The sequence below is a fragment of the Physcomitrium patens genome, chromosome 21, assembly GCF_059467195.1.
Source record: "Physcomitrium patens ecotype Gransden chromosome 21, ASM5946719v1, whole genome shotgun sequence".
Lineage (NCBI taxonomy): Eukaryota > Viridiplantae > Streptophyta > Bryopsida > Funariales > Funariaceae > Physcomitrium > Physcomitrium patens.
The window spans coordinates 4,879,616-4,894,398 of NC_143430.1; the positions used below are offsets into that span (position 1 = coordinate 4,879,616).

The 14,783-nt window shown below is 31.8% G+C and overlaps 1 pseudogene; it reads right to left on the minus strand.

Moving 5' to 3' along the window:
* Positions 1 to 215: 215 nt before the first annotated feature.
* Positions 216 to 1,200, minus strand: LOC112274472 (disease resistance protein Roq1-like; annotated as a pseudogene).
* Between the last annotated feature and the right edge of the window lie 13,583 nt (positions 1,201 to 14,783).

The window sequence follows — 14,783 nt, forward strand, 5'->3', positions numbered from 1 at the left end:
AAAATTATAATAAATATAATATAATATATATAACTAAATAAAATATCCAACCTTTAAATAATTTTATTTTTATTATCATTATTTTTCACATGCCATTTAGTTAATAGTTAAGTAGAATTAGCTTATTTGCTAATCCATGATATGGATCTACTTTTAAGTTCCACATCCTTGTATATTTGTATTCCATCTTATTTTCTACAATGTTTCTACCCATGTCTTGTAGTTGATCATGTACTCTTATAATTCCATCTTCGTCTACTTTTATCAATGATTGATTAATCAATGTATTTAATATTAATTCTACATCTTGTTCAAAGATACTTTTTTGACTATTGGTCCATATTCACAATGTTCTTCCTTTTGACATGCTTTGTGGATAAACATCATTACAAAAAAAAAAAAAACATATATCCAAAAACATAATCTTTTCTTCAACTTTCAAATTGTCAAAGCTTATTCTTAATATCTTCCAAATCTTGTAGTTACTATTGTTTTTATCTCCATCTAACTCTCTTCCCCTCTTCAACTTTTGTAAAGCTCGCTCCCAATATCTCAACCTCTTATTCTCTCTTAAAAATGCTCCCATAACTTTTAAACTCAATAGTAGGCCACTACAAGCTCTTATAATTTGTTTGCCTACCTCAATAAGTTCACTAGATAGATTTTTTCGGCCACAAGAATGTTTGATAAATAATTTCTTGCTTATTTCTTCATCAAGTTCTTCAATATCTATTTTGCAAACTTCTTCACCAAAATACTTCAATGCTTACAAAACTCGAGGTGTTGCAATCAATGTGCTCCCATTGCAAGAAAATAGGTCATCCATAGGCACAACATCTTCAATTTGACTTTGATTCTTCACATTATCAAAGACCAAGATGGTTTTGTTTTCCTTCAAGAATGATTTCAACATTTTTTGAGCTTCTTTTACATCCTTTAGTTTTGATTTGACTTTAAATTGTTCTAAAATATTGCAAGTTGTATAGCAATCACCACCACTTTCAATGCACTCAACAAAGCATGAGGCATTGTAAATGTCTTTTACACTTGTCAATGTAGCCTTTGCTATTGTGGTCTTGCTTATTCCATCCATTCCAACAAGATACAATGCCTTCACTTCATTTGCACAATGTTGACTTATTTGTGATAAATATTGTATTCTACCAAAAACTTCTTCCTCAGGTATATCAACTTGCAACTACAAAATTCATCCAAAAATCAACAATAAAATCAAAATGATGCATATATAATATTTTAACCTACTCTTACTAACTTGAACTTATAATAATACATATAAATATTATTATGGCATAGAAGTAAGTATACAAATTTAAAATATTATCAATACATTCAATTTGATATATAATCTCTATGGTTTTTAGCAAAAGTCTTACCAATGAAAATCTATGATGTAGTTGTTGACATTCTATATTTTGGTAACAGTCATTTTTTGATGCTCCAAACTTTAGAGCATTTGCCACACCAATTCTAACTAAATGTTTTTTCTTTAGTAACTCCAATCTTTCACAAATATTTGCAAACTTTGGCCAATGTAAAGGATTCAACCTCCAACATTTTTGAATAAGCTCAATCAATCATCACAATTTGAAAGTAGGTTTGGTCTTTCACCTTTCTCAATTCTTTCCAATATCCCTTTCACTTCATGAACATCATTAAATGGATCTTTTTTAAAAAAAACTTAGAACATATCATTCAAAATGAATAAACATCAACTTCAAAATGACACATTTCCATTGATTGAAATTTATTTCTCAATGCCTCTGGAGCCATATATCTAAGACTCCTATAAATGTAATTATTCTCTATGGCTTTTGGATTTCTTCCTACTTCAATCTTGGACATTTCAAAATCAATTATTTTTACAACATGTTGAAAGATCTTATTTGTAATCTTTGACTCCACAATATTAATCAAAATATTCTCAAGTTTTAGATCTCGATGTACAATGTATATGTCATGCAAATAACACATCCCTTTTGCAATTTGATGCATAATATCAATTAGAAAAATATAAGATGTCTCTTTTTCTTCTTCCAACATATTGCTCAAATTATTTTGCATCAACTCCATTCAAATATACAAATATTCTTTATTATCTTTTGTTACAAAGACAATACTTCCATTGGCACTACCTTTCATTGCAAAATAATATGTGATCAAATTTTCTTTCCATATTTTAATAACCTCATTTCAACCTACAACTCCGATGTTAAAATTACTCATCTTATATTACTTGTACTGACCACAACAATGTCAAGAGATCGCATTTCAATGCTCAAGGGAATAAGGAAACACGATCGGTCGTCGGATTCGGTAATGACATGCAGCAACACTTCCGCCCGTGCACTGAAAGGGACAAAAACAACAATCCTCAATAATGCTTAACAACAGATCTAGGAGATAAGAGTGGACAGTCGGCAAAGAATCCGAGGGCGAGTTGTCCTCCAGCCAAAGAGTAAAATAAAAGAACAACAATCACGGGGGAGAAAATAAAGACAAACGCCGAGCACAATTCTACTCTGTAACCAGTTTGAATTGCCTCAACCACTAATCCACCGGTTACTCCAGCTCACGTGTAGTTTCTCGTGCTAAAAATCCGGCACCCCGCAAGCATCAAGGAAGGCCTTGCCGTGGACTTAGAACTCAACTCCAGCACAGCCGACGCCGGAAGCGATATCAACACCGCACTTTCACTTCATCACACCACTGCGACCTAGGGAGGGAAAAATAAAAGTTGAGAAGAACAACTTCGGCAAGAGGAGGTCAACTTCTACCCTCGTCGATGATGGTAAGAACGAGCGCCTGGAACCGTCCAACCACAATGCGACAGCGGCTACGGAGCTCAAAACAACAAGACAAAAAGAAAACTAACCAGAGAGAGGACAACAACTGGATTCTACACGAGGAACATTTTCAAATGCATACTACATTTCAGTTTACGACCTTCCCCTGCGCATCTCCGATGATGAAAAATACATGCAACTCAAGAAGATTTTAATGAGGGTTTAATTTATTTTCTACACCGTTGAAATATGTTAAAATATGTGGTCATGTAATACATGTAAATGAACACCAGCTCATTCACGATTGATGATAACGTAGATGTGACCCGCGACTAAAGTTGCAGTGGAAGAGCTCCAGGTCAGATCTTCTGTTGACAACATTGAGTCTTCCAAAGTATACAATTCACACAGATTGCAACTGTGAGAGAAAAAGCTCAATCCTCAAAACGGACTAAGAATCTGCGTAGACGAACAAGTTTGAAGATGTTCTCACCATATTCCAGCTTGAAGAACTCTTCCGTCCTTTACATCATTCAGATCCTCTACTATCTCGCAATTCAAATGCACACAAGACAAGCCAGGATACAATTGTAATATGGTGTTCAATGCGCCGTTATATTCTTGCCAATCCTCATCCCTGCAGCCGGAATTTCAAAAATAGCAAACAGGCAACCAAACACTGAGTATATATCAACGCAGGAATACCATATAGTCCCTAGCAAAAAATTCGAACTTCAGCTAGATTGACATCATAAGTTACAGTATCTACAAAGTGCAATCTTCTTAAAAACCTATAACCTTTTGATTGTTTACGCGCTTGCATAGGACACAGCAAGCATGAGATTATGATCAATCCTGTTGTCTGGCTTTCGAGCATCACCTCGAGCACTGTATTCGAAACACAGAAAGCCATCGTAACAATCTCAGAACCAAAAAAAGGGAAATGCCACCAGATTACATACCATCCACGGCTCCTCGCTCTCACGTTGCATGCATGCAGCACAGCGATGTCACAACATGTATGTAAGCGCAGATTCGAGCAATTCGAAGCGAGGAGACAGCACACGGCTGCAACGGTTTCACGGCGAGGGCGAAGGGGAGGAGGAAGCGAGGATATGTGAGCGAGGAGACAGCACACGGCTGCAAGGGTTTCGCGGCGAGGGCGAAGGGAAGTGAAACGGGAGGAGGGCGAGGATGTGTGAGCGAAGAGACAGCACACGGCTGCAAGGGTTTCGCGGAGAGGGGGAAGGGGAATGAAATGGGAAGAGGAAGCGAGGATGTGTGGTGTGCTTGAAACCCTAGACGGCACAGATAAAAAAAGAGACGAATGAACAACATCATTTGGATTTCAGCCATGGTTTTGATGCTTGTGGTAAAGAACGTTTTTGAGGTTCATGCTCATGAAAGGGTCTTTGCTTGTCTTGTGTGAAAAGCTGTTGTCAACTGGAATTCAGCTTCAATTTGGACTTTGTTCTTGTTTGTTTCTGTTTTTTTTGCGGAAACGTGTCCTGTTCTGTTGTTTCGGGTGGTCTATTTTGCAGAGCACAATCTTGTGGTGACAATTCAATCTAAGTCATTTTGCAGTGGTCAAAAATTGAAGGTTGTTGTTCTTTCTCTGCAATTCTTACCTGTCATCATCATCTGCTTAAGGTAAATACACTTTAAATACACTTTAAACTGTGTCTATGAGGTTTTCCAACGTCCAAATGGAAGTTAAATTTTAGAAAAAAATTTGTGTTGGATGGAGAAATAAGGTTGTGATGTGTTGTAGAAGAAAAAAATTGAATGGGCATAGTGGTTGAATTGATAAAAATGTTCAAAGCCAATTTTACAATGTAGCCCTAAAGCCAGTCGTAGATTTGAGCAAAATTGTATGTTGAGAAACCAAAAGTTGGGGTCATGGGAGTTGGAATTTTGCGCACAATGTGGGCACTAAACTACTTACATGTTGGACAAAAGCCCATGCCCAAGTGCAATCAAAAACCATAGAAAGGGATTTTTGATAATGTGTAGAGCCGTGTTCTAAAACCATGCTTGTCTTCTTCATGAACCATCATGTCCATGTTTGATTTCTTAGGATTTGCACTTCTAGGAGGTCTCATTTTTACAAGAATTGCTCCTCAGTAGATCAAACAAGTTCTTTGAATATGTCGATCCAATTCAGTCAAAACTTCTAAGTTGGAGATAGTAATCTAGTTTAATTAGGAAAACTAATCTTAGAATTGTTGCAAGTAGTGCCATAGCTAGTCTCTCTCTCATACTTATGCTGACGCGCTTAATAAAACATACGTGTGTCCAAACATAGGCCATAATGTGCTAATATTCTAATTGTTTCAATTGTCTGTAATTGAAAAAAATTTGTGTCAATCTAATGGTGTAATTGAGAGATACCTAGGTTTTGATACAAGAGGATATTAAAAGTTGGCAGTTTGGAATTGGATAGGATTTCTATGATATCTAAAGATCTACTTGTTGGATCAAGATGAATTTTGGCATGGTATTAGAAGACTTCAATATTGAGCTACACACCAATTTTGACTTGAAATTAACGCTTGGTGAAGGAGAAATTGCTATTGAAACATTTGCATCAACTTTCAAATTGGCGACCAAGTGACATCAGTGTAGATTTTGGACTTTTTTTCACAATTTGTAAGTTGAGTTGGATTGATTTTTTTTTTTTTTTTTTAGTATATAGAAGGCTTATAGTGGCACTTTGCACTAAGCGGGCAATCAAATTAGGAATTATAATTTGCCAAAGGTCACCGACTAAGATTAGGGCTTGCAAAGAGAAATTGAAATTGCCTAATTATGAGAGTAATAAGAGAATTGGAATTTATATATGATTGAGGTTACTAAGAAGAGTGTTTTTGAGCATTTTATTCTAGCTTTACATGCTTTTGAATTAAAATTCGAGTTGCATTCTTCTTATATAGATGAAATCTATTAGGTTTTTTTGAATATTTATAAAACATGACTTGTCCTTCCACAGCCAAGTGCGTCGTACATTCTCAAATAAGACAATCCATAATACAATAATGCAAGGTGTCAAGGACAAGAACTCAATAACAGCAAATAAACAAGTGAGACTTTCTCAAAGAAGTATGAAAAAATTAAAATAATAAAGTATGTATATTAAAAAGAAACTAAAATGGCTATTGTCAAAAGACAAAAAAACTATAGAGTCTTGAAATTAGACTAGAAGCAAGAAAGAAATTGACATGAGTGAAGAAAGCTTTACTCTTGTTTTTATATATATTATCTACTTATCGCTATGTGGCAATGTTCTATATAACCTCTAAAACGTGTTGACTTTATATGACATATATCTTAACTTATAATGTAAGTTTTTTTTATAAATGACACATAATTACCTTGTTTTGCAAGCTATCAACACACATGGTACATGGTTAACTTGTTGACCAAGTTTCTAACCTAGCAATCAACTATAAACACATGTAAAGTCAAAGCAACATCTATGAAGCTTCCAAGAAACTTCTTTAGAAGATATTATGAAATTAATCTACTTTCATGTACTTCTACTTATTCATATTACCTAAATAACAATAAGAATAAATATATGTCTATGACACAAGGTGATTCTTCATGCCTCTGCATTGAGCGAGATAGCAAAACAATTTCATAGTATGTAAAGTGTTGCTTGAAAATGTACTAGACACCTAGCTATGGAAGATACAAGGAAAATTATAACAAGATCTTAATAATTCTAATAGAATCTTAAATAATTTCTAATTAAACCTTCATAATGCTAATTAAGCTTTAATCAAATCCAATAGAAATCTATAAAAATTTACAAAAGAAATATGAAGAAATCCTAAAAAAAATTAAACAAATCTTAAATAAATTCTAATCAGATCCTATTTTAATCCTAACTGAAATCCTAATAGATCTTAATTAAACCTTAGGTCAAATCCTAACTAAATCCTAAATCCTAAATCAAATCTTAAATAAATTTTATGCCTAAATCCTAAACCAAATCTTATACAAATCCTAAGCTCTAAAAAAATCCTAAATCCTAAATCGAATTGTAAAAAAATACTAAGCCCTAAACAAACCCTAAATCCTAAACCAAATCCTAAACAAAACTTAAATCCTAAATCCTAAATCAAATCCTAATTAAAATCTAATCAACTCAAACTAGTCTTAAGGTAAATTAAAAATACAATATGTATTGATTAAATTATTGATCTTGAATAAAAACTTACACACCGCTGAATCTATTAATTAAAAATAAGTACAAAACATTTAAAGATAATTAAGCTTACAAAATGAAAGAAAAATCCCAAAATTTGCTCAAGTATTGGCTAGCCTCCTACTCCAATCTAAATGTTGAACTTCTAGTACTAATATCTTCTTTTTGAACCATTGAATTTCTTCCAAAATTCACTTAAAGTGTTGGAAATCAACTCTAGTCTTCATACAAAAACAATTCACTTCAATCCAATTGAAAAATCTCAACTCACAAAAATCTTTACAAAATTTGATGTAATTGTTCAATTGACCTCAAAATTTGCATATACATTCACAAATAGCATAGCAACATTCTATTCAAAATTTATCCATATATATACCATAAAACTCAAAAAACCCTCAAATATATAAATATAGTTTTATTTCTCAAAATCTAAACCAATCAAGATTATTATTAACTTTGAATTTTTTTCCAAAACTTAGTATTAACTAGATTGTTATAAAACCAACACTTAAAAATCTCTTTATAATTTTTTTCTCAAATCCCACTCTCCAATCTACCAAAGAATCCTAGAATTGTTATAGGTGCATAATTTTGTGCCTTAGGTCTGATTTTGATCCAGATTGATAGTTGGTCCTGTCTAGATATCAATTCTTAGCTTCTTAAGATAAATTTTGTTGAAATCTACTTTCAATTCTCTCCGACACATGTCTATATTTTTTAATTTTCCAATATACTTTTTTTTGGATTATATGTGGCCCTACAAAGTAAGTAGAAGCTTATTTTACAAAAGGGCAATATTAAAATCCCTTTGTTTGCTATCTTTTTGAATATTTTTTAAATTTCTAAGATAATTTTTTATAATATTTTAAAATAAGTTCTTTTATAATATAATGTTTTCTTCTCTCTTTCATTCATTAGTCATATTATATCACAATAATAGTTTTCAATTAAAGACTTGCTTGTAGGATCAACTTTTATAAAAAATCAAATATAGCATAAGTAATCAGTATATATAGTGGTTCCAAATCTTGTACCAATGGTAAGAAAGAAAATCAAAAGAGCACAATAGATAGAGCAACTCATACATAAATATTGAGATGACTTTCGAATAAAGTGGTATGTTACCTAGTAGTATGCTACCTGATCGAGGTATCTTCTTCTAAACAGAATTATTGCCTAAAGCCAAACCAACAAGTTGACTAATTTATTATCTAGCACCAAATGAACTTAAAGAATTGCAAAAGATTTTAGAAAAATTCTTAAAAAAAAACCTCATTTGAAAAAGCACATTGCTATATGAAGCACATCCAAAAAAAATTATAGATTTTGGCGTTGCATTGACTATTGACGCCTCAATAAGTAGATCGTCAAGAATGTATATCCACTTCTATGCATAGATGATTTTCTTAACCAAATTCAAAGGTGCAACTAACATTAAAAAATTTGATCTTTGAAGTAGTTATTGACAAATATCTATTGTAAAAGAGGATATAGAAAAGAGAGTATTTCATGCATATTATAGATATTTTAAATAGTTTATTTTATCTTTTGGCCTCATCAATGCTCCAATCTCCTTCATGGATCACATGAACAGATTTTTTTGAAATCTTTTGGATAAGTATTTATTTATCTTCATTGATAATATTCTAATCTATAGTAAAATCTTTATATAGCATGAGTAACATTTATAGAATATTTTTTGTCAATTATGAGATAGTTGCTTCTATTACAAGCAATCAAAGTATGAACTTTAAAAGTCAAAGGTCATCTTTTTGGAGCATGTAGTATCTTTCAAAGATGGGTGTATTAAATAAGATAAGATGAAAGTATTAGAAGATTAACCAACTTCCAAAGATGCTTCTGAAGTCTGCTCATTCTTAAGCCTTGTTGAATATTATTGTCATTTTATTTGGCAATTTGTACATATTGCTACCTTGTTGATAAGCTTATTGAAAAAAGTTGTCTAATTTGAATGGAAAGTAGAGCAACAAAGTACCTTCAATAAGTTGAAGAAGCACTTATTACTGCTCTAATATTGCAACCATATGAATCCAACTTTATATATATACTGAACATTGATACTTTTAACTTTGCTATTGGTATGGTCTTTTAATAAGACTTTGATAGGAGCCCTCAATTTGTGGTGTAGGAATCATAAAACCTCAAAAGGGTAGAGTGCAATTATTTTGCATATGATTGAGAGCAACTAGTAATTATATATGTCATAAAGATATGGTGATACTATTTGCTTAAAAAGCCAATGATTGTTCAAACTAACCATCAGCTTCTATTATATGATTTGTACCTAAAAAATATGAAATCACAATATTATTATTAAGAAGAATAATTATAGTTCTTTGATATTTAGCTTCACTACAAGTAAGGATCATAATAAACCATGTCAAATATATTATTGTAGAAACTAGACTTGAACCTCAAATTGAAGAATAATATAAAAGTTATTACTAGTAGTAGTGTCATTTCAAATCTAACTAGAAGAGCAGAATGGAAAGAAGCTATACATCGATTTGCTTATTTTAAGATGGTTATCAATCAGATGAAGGTGGATAATATGTAATATTAAGATTATTGTCTTAGTGATGGCTTGCACTATTTCAAAAAGTGGATTTATGTACTTAACAATGTTATAATTTAGCTATGCATACTTTAAGAGGGATACAACATTCCAATATTTCAACATCTAAAGCGTACAAAGACTCTAGAACAAATCTTAAGGATATGATTTTTGATAGATTTGGATTCTGATGTTTAATCTTTTGTACTCTCTTGCAAGTCATGCTAATGTAACAATGTATGCAATGCAACATCTCTTAGGCTATTGCAACCAATTCTACTACCTATAGCACCATGAGAGCAGGTGACCATAGATCTTATTATATGTCTGCCATAGATACTTCACAATCACATTACAATTATTGTCTTTATAGACCAATTCTTGAAGCAACTTTACTTGGTTGCGATGCACTTCAATATTGATGCCTTAGTACTTACAAGGATCTTTTTCAATACCAACTTTTGCTACCATGGATTACCTTGTGTCAATATTTCATTTTGAGATTCATGCTTCACGAGATATTTTTGAGAGGCTTTGTTTAAGCTACTAAACATATAACTTGCCATGTCTACAATCTTCCATCTTCAAATAGATGGACAAAAAGAATGTGCCAATTAGACCTTAGTGGATATACTACGAGCATTCATATTAATTTACTATAATGATTAGAATGAATATTTGATGTCTTTAGAATTTATTTACGATGATAGTATTTAAATAAATACCATTCATTGATCATTCTTCTTTAATATTAGTCAACATTTGATTATACTAACAACATTCTACTGTCCCAATAATATCAACAACTAGACAACAGAGGAGTTTATACAATGGCTTACAATAGCTTTTTAGGAGATACAACACTACCTCTTTACTATACATAATTAATAAAAGTAATATGCAGTTAAACACTATCAACACAAGATTTTTTGGAAGGATAACCACATATTATTTTTCAATGCTAACTTTCTACTTATCACATCAATCCAAGTTTGTAAGCTAGTACCTCAATAGCTTAGACCTTTGCTCATTTCTATAATGATTTCTAATGTTGCATACTACTTATCAAGGACATAAATCTCAAAGAAAGAAAATCCTCAATACACTCTTCTATCACTAAAGAGAACTAGAAAGTCACTCAAAAATGATATATTATTGAATTAGAATGGCTATTGTCAAAGACAAGAAGACTAAAAAGTCTTGGAATAAGACTAAAGACTAGAAATGCATTAACAAGAGTGAAGAAGGCTTTACTCTTGCCTCCATATATACTATCTAACTAAGAGCTATGTGGCGATGTCCTATAGGACCTCCAACATATGTTGACTTTGTTAGCCACATGTTTTATATTACAAGGCAAGTTATCTATGTATGTGCCACGTAGTTCGCTTGTTCTACAAGCTATTACACAGAGATAACTTGTTCTACAAGCTACCAATATATGGTTAGTTTTTTGGCCAAGTTTCTAACCTACAAACACATCTAAAGTCAAAACCGCATCTATGAAGCTTCTAGGAAGCTTCTTTAGAATACTTTATGAAATTATTCTATATTTACTTACTTCTAATTAATCATATAAGTAACTATTGAAGTAAATATATATATGCATGACATTACCCTCCCTTCTAGGGACGAGTTTCACAAAGAGCGGTCTTCATATGTTGAGAAAGTCCAAGATGTGATGAATTGTATTTGCTACATACTCTAATCTTTGCTCTCTTCAAAGATAGTTGATAGGTCCTCTCAACCATTTATAGTATCCTATACTAAGCAAGAAGATGAGCCTATTATTTGATCATTGTTGAGGCCTTCATAACTTCCTTCAAATAAAACATTTGGAACACTATCAAGAGTAGTTCTTACCTCTAATAAAATTACTAAACATTGGGAGTCTCTTCCAAGGTTGTGATACCAAACACGTTGTATCTCGCTATTTATTCGAGGAAGGACATGTTATTCTTGAAGATCTTCATGTCGATTCCGTCGTCTTGAAGGTTGTGACAATTACGATGTCTCGTCTGATAAGTCTGCAAATGAAAGCTCTTGAGTTGAATCTATTAGTTGTTGGTGCTCCATCTCATCACAAATATACAAAAGCTACAATGAAAGATAGAAGGTAGAATGTTATTTTTCTTTGATCTTGTTTCTTTTATAGCAAAGGTTTGATATTCTTCAACTTGATTTTAATAGATGTCATTGATGAAAGACTTCAACTTTCTTTGCTGCATTTGTAAGATTCTTTGATGGCTTCCTTGTGCGTTCATTAATATCATATCCGCACCAATGAACAAGATATTCCAACCTATTTCGGCACCACCTTGAGTCTAAGACTTCTTCTACTTCAAACTCTTGGTTATTATCTACTTTTATAAGAGGAGGTGGCATTTGTCCTCTTTCCAAGTTATTCACTGTCTTATACGGCTCCAAAAGAGACACATGAAATACAAGGTGGATCTTCATAGACTCTGATAGATATAATCGATAGGTAACAAGATTGATTTGTTCACAAATAGGAAAAGGTCTCAACCTACAATAATCTAATTTATCACAAAGACGAATAGTCTTAATATTATGACGAAGTAACCATACCTTGTCACCCATATTATATTGTGGTTGCTCCTTGCAATAGGCATCCATGTTAGTCTTTTATTATTCTTGAGCTTCTTTTAATTGTATCTTCATTGTTGTATGAAACTCTGACAAGCCATTTGCTAAATCTTTCGTCGCAGGATTATCAACTTTTGAAAAGTCAAAAGTATCAAGATGTGGATGATAACCATAATTGACAAAGAAAGGTGTTTGTTGAGTGGAAGAATGTATCGAATTATTATATGCAAACTCTCTCAATGATAAAAGAGTTGTCTAATCATCTTGATAATAGTCGATAGTACATCTCAAATACTGCTCCAGAACTTGATTTACCCGTTCTATTTGTCCATTAATTTGAGGATGAAAAGCTGAAAAAAGCTTTATATCTATCTTTAGAATCTTGAATAGGATTTTTTAGAATCTTGAATAGGATTTTCTAGAATCTTGAATAGGATTTTCTAGAATCCTGATACAAATTGAGTCCGCCTATCCGATATAATATCCTTTGGCAATCCATGATAGCAATAGATATTGTCAATAAAAAGCATAGCTGTCAGCCGACCTCCTTCTCCGACCTTGATGCTAATCTCCCAAAGCCAGTTACTCCTAATTGAATAGTTATTTTGCTTTCAAACTTTACAAACTTGTTGAAAATCAAGCTGACTATCTTTGTAAAAATATTTCTTTTTAATCTAATTAACAAATTGACAGATATCTAAAAAAACCTCATTAGTCTTCAAAATCCTAAATTTTGAGACCATAATCCACAAAAATCTTTATGCTTTTCAATCTAACTATTTGATCAAACTCAAATTTACAGCACACATCAAGCACAACTACAACCACAAATACAAAAAGTCTCACGTTTAGATCTATTACCAAACTCTTGAAATTTCCCAAAAAATCAATCCTATTTTATTTTCTAAAAATCAAAGTCATTGAAAACAACATTGACTTTGCAAAATCATTATCTATTCAAAAACCCCAAAATCAATACTTATAAAAATCTTATCAAGTCTCCTCTCAAATTCCACTCTCCAATCAATCAAAGAACCCTAGAAACATTGTCAAGGCTTGGTTTTGTGCCTTGATGTGTGATTTTGATCCTAGTTGGTAACTGGTCTTCTACGGATATCAATTTTTATCCCTTTTGAGGTAGATTCTGCTAAAACCAACTCCTAACTCTCTCCTTCATATGCCTATATCTTTTATTTTCTAATCTACTTTATTTTTCCTTATTTAAGGCCCTACAAAATAAGTAGAAGCTACTTATTTAAAAAGTTAGCATTACTACTAAAAGTTTTAATACCTTCCTATCTTTTATCCATATTTATCTTCTTTATCTTTTAACTTGGCTCTTCTACAATAAGATCCAGATTATTATCTTTCACCATATAGTTGCGTTATAACACAACATCCACCTCCTTTGAACGTGTGCATCCTTCGATATGCACCAAATAATCCAACATTGTTTGATTCATACTATATTGTCTACATCTTCATCTAAGTCATCTTCAGCATTTTTGCTATTCAAGTCAAGTTCATCTTCTTATCTTACAAGATTTATGTCATGAATAATGTTTTTTATATTTATTCATATCTGTCTTTATTTGAATATCTTCAATCACTTCCTTATAATTGATATTTTTAACCATGTTCTATCTAGCTCTCATAATGAATAAGTTGCATTAACAGAGCTAACAATTGTTATCAAAAATAATCCAAACCATTGCTTTAAATACTTTTTTAAAGTACTATGTTGATTGTCCAAGCTACTATCATAGACCAATACCAAATCACCTTGTTCTATTGCTTTAGATCTCAATTGATGTTGATTATCAAATTATGCCTTGTTTTGTAATTTTATTTTTATTTTTTTATGGTCTTTGCTCCAATTGTCAATTTTGAATAGCTACAAGTTCTTCTCTTATCTATTATTTTATATTTTGTCTTCACAATGACCTTTGATGCTTGAAAAAAAAAAAAAAATCAAGTAGAAAGTAATATTTTTGAATGAATTTGTACAACCTTATCATCATCTTCTAATCCAATAGATGCAATTTTCTCCAAAAATCTTTCAATCCATTTTCTTCATAAATATCAAAATCTTTCATCATCTTCTAATATTTCTAACTCACATAATTCTTTTTCAATCATTTTTTTTTTTTAAATACCAATAAAACTTGAATCAAAGGCACCTATATCTTTTAAGAGTACCTCCCTTTTCATACCTCTATAGTCTTGCTTTATAGTGATTCTTCTCCAAAATCTTTTTTTTTTTTTTTTTCAATGCCAATGTTTCCATTTATTCCACATATGTAAGTAGTTTGGAAATATCCTCCTTTACACATGATCAAATCATTGGCGAGGTACAAAATTTGAAATAAAAAGATTGAATTGAAACATCTCCCACATACATCTTGCTTGTATCTTTTTTCTTATTTCTTTGATTCTAAGTCTCATTTAAGATGTCTATGTAATCTTTAAATCCATTGCCCATGTCTTTATATTTGAAGATTTTTGGATTTTCAACCCTTGAATTCCATACTTAATGATAAACCTTATCTTTGACAAAATCTAATTGTGTCTCCATTATATATGC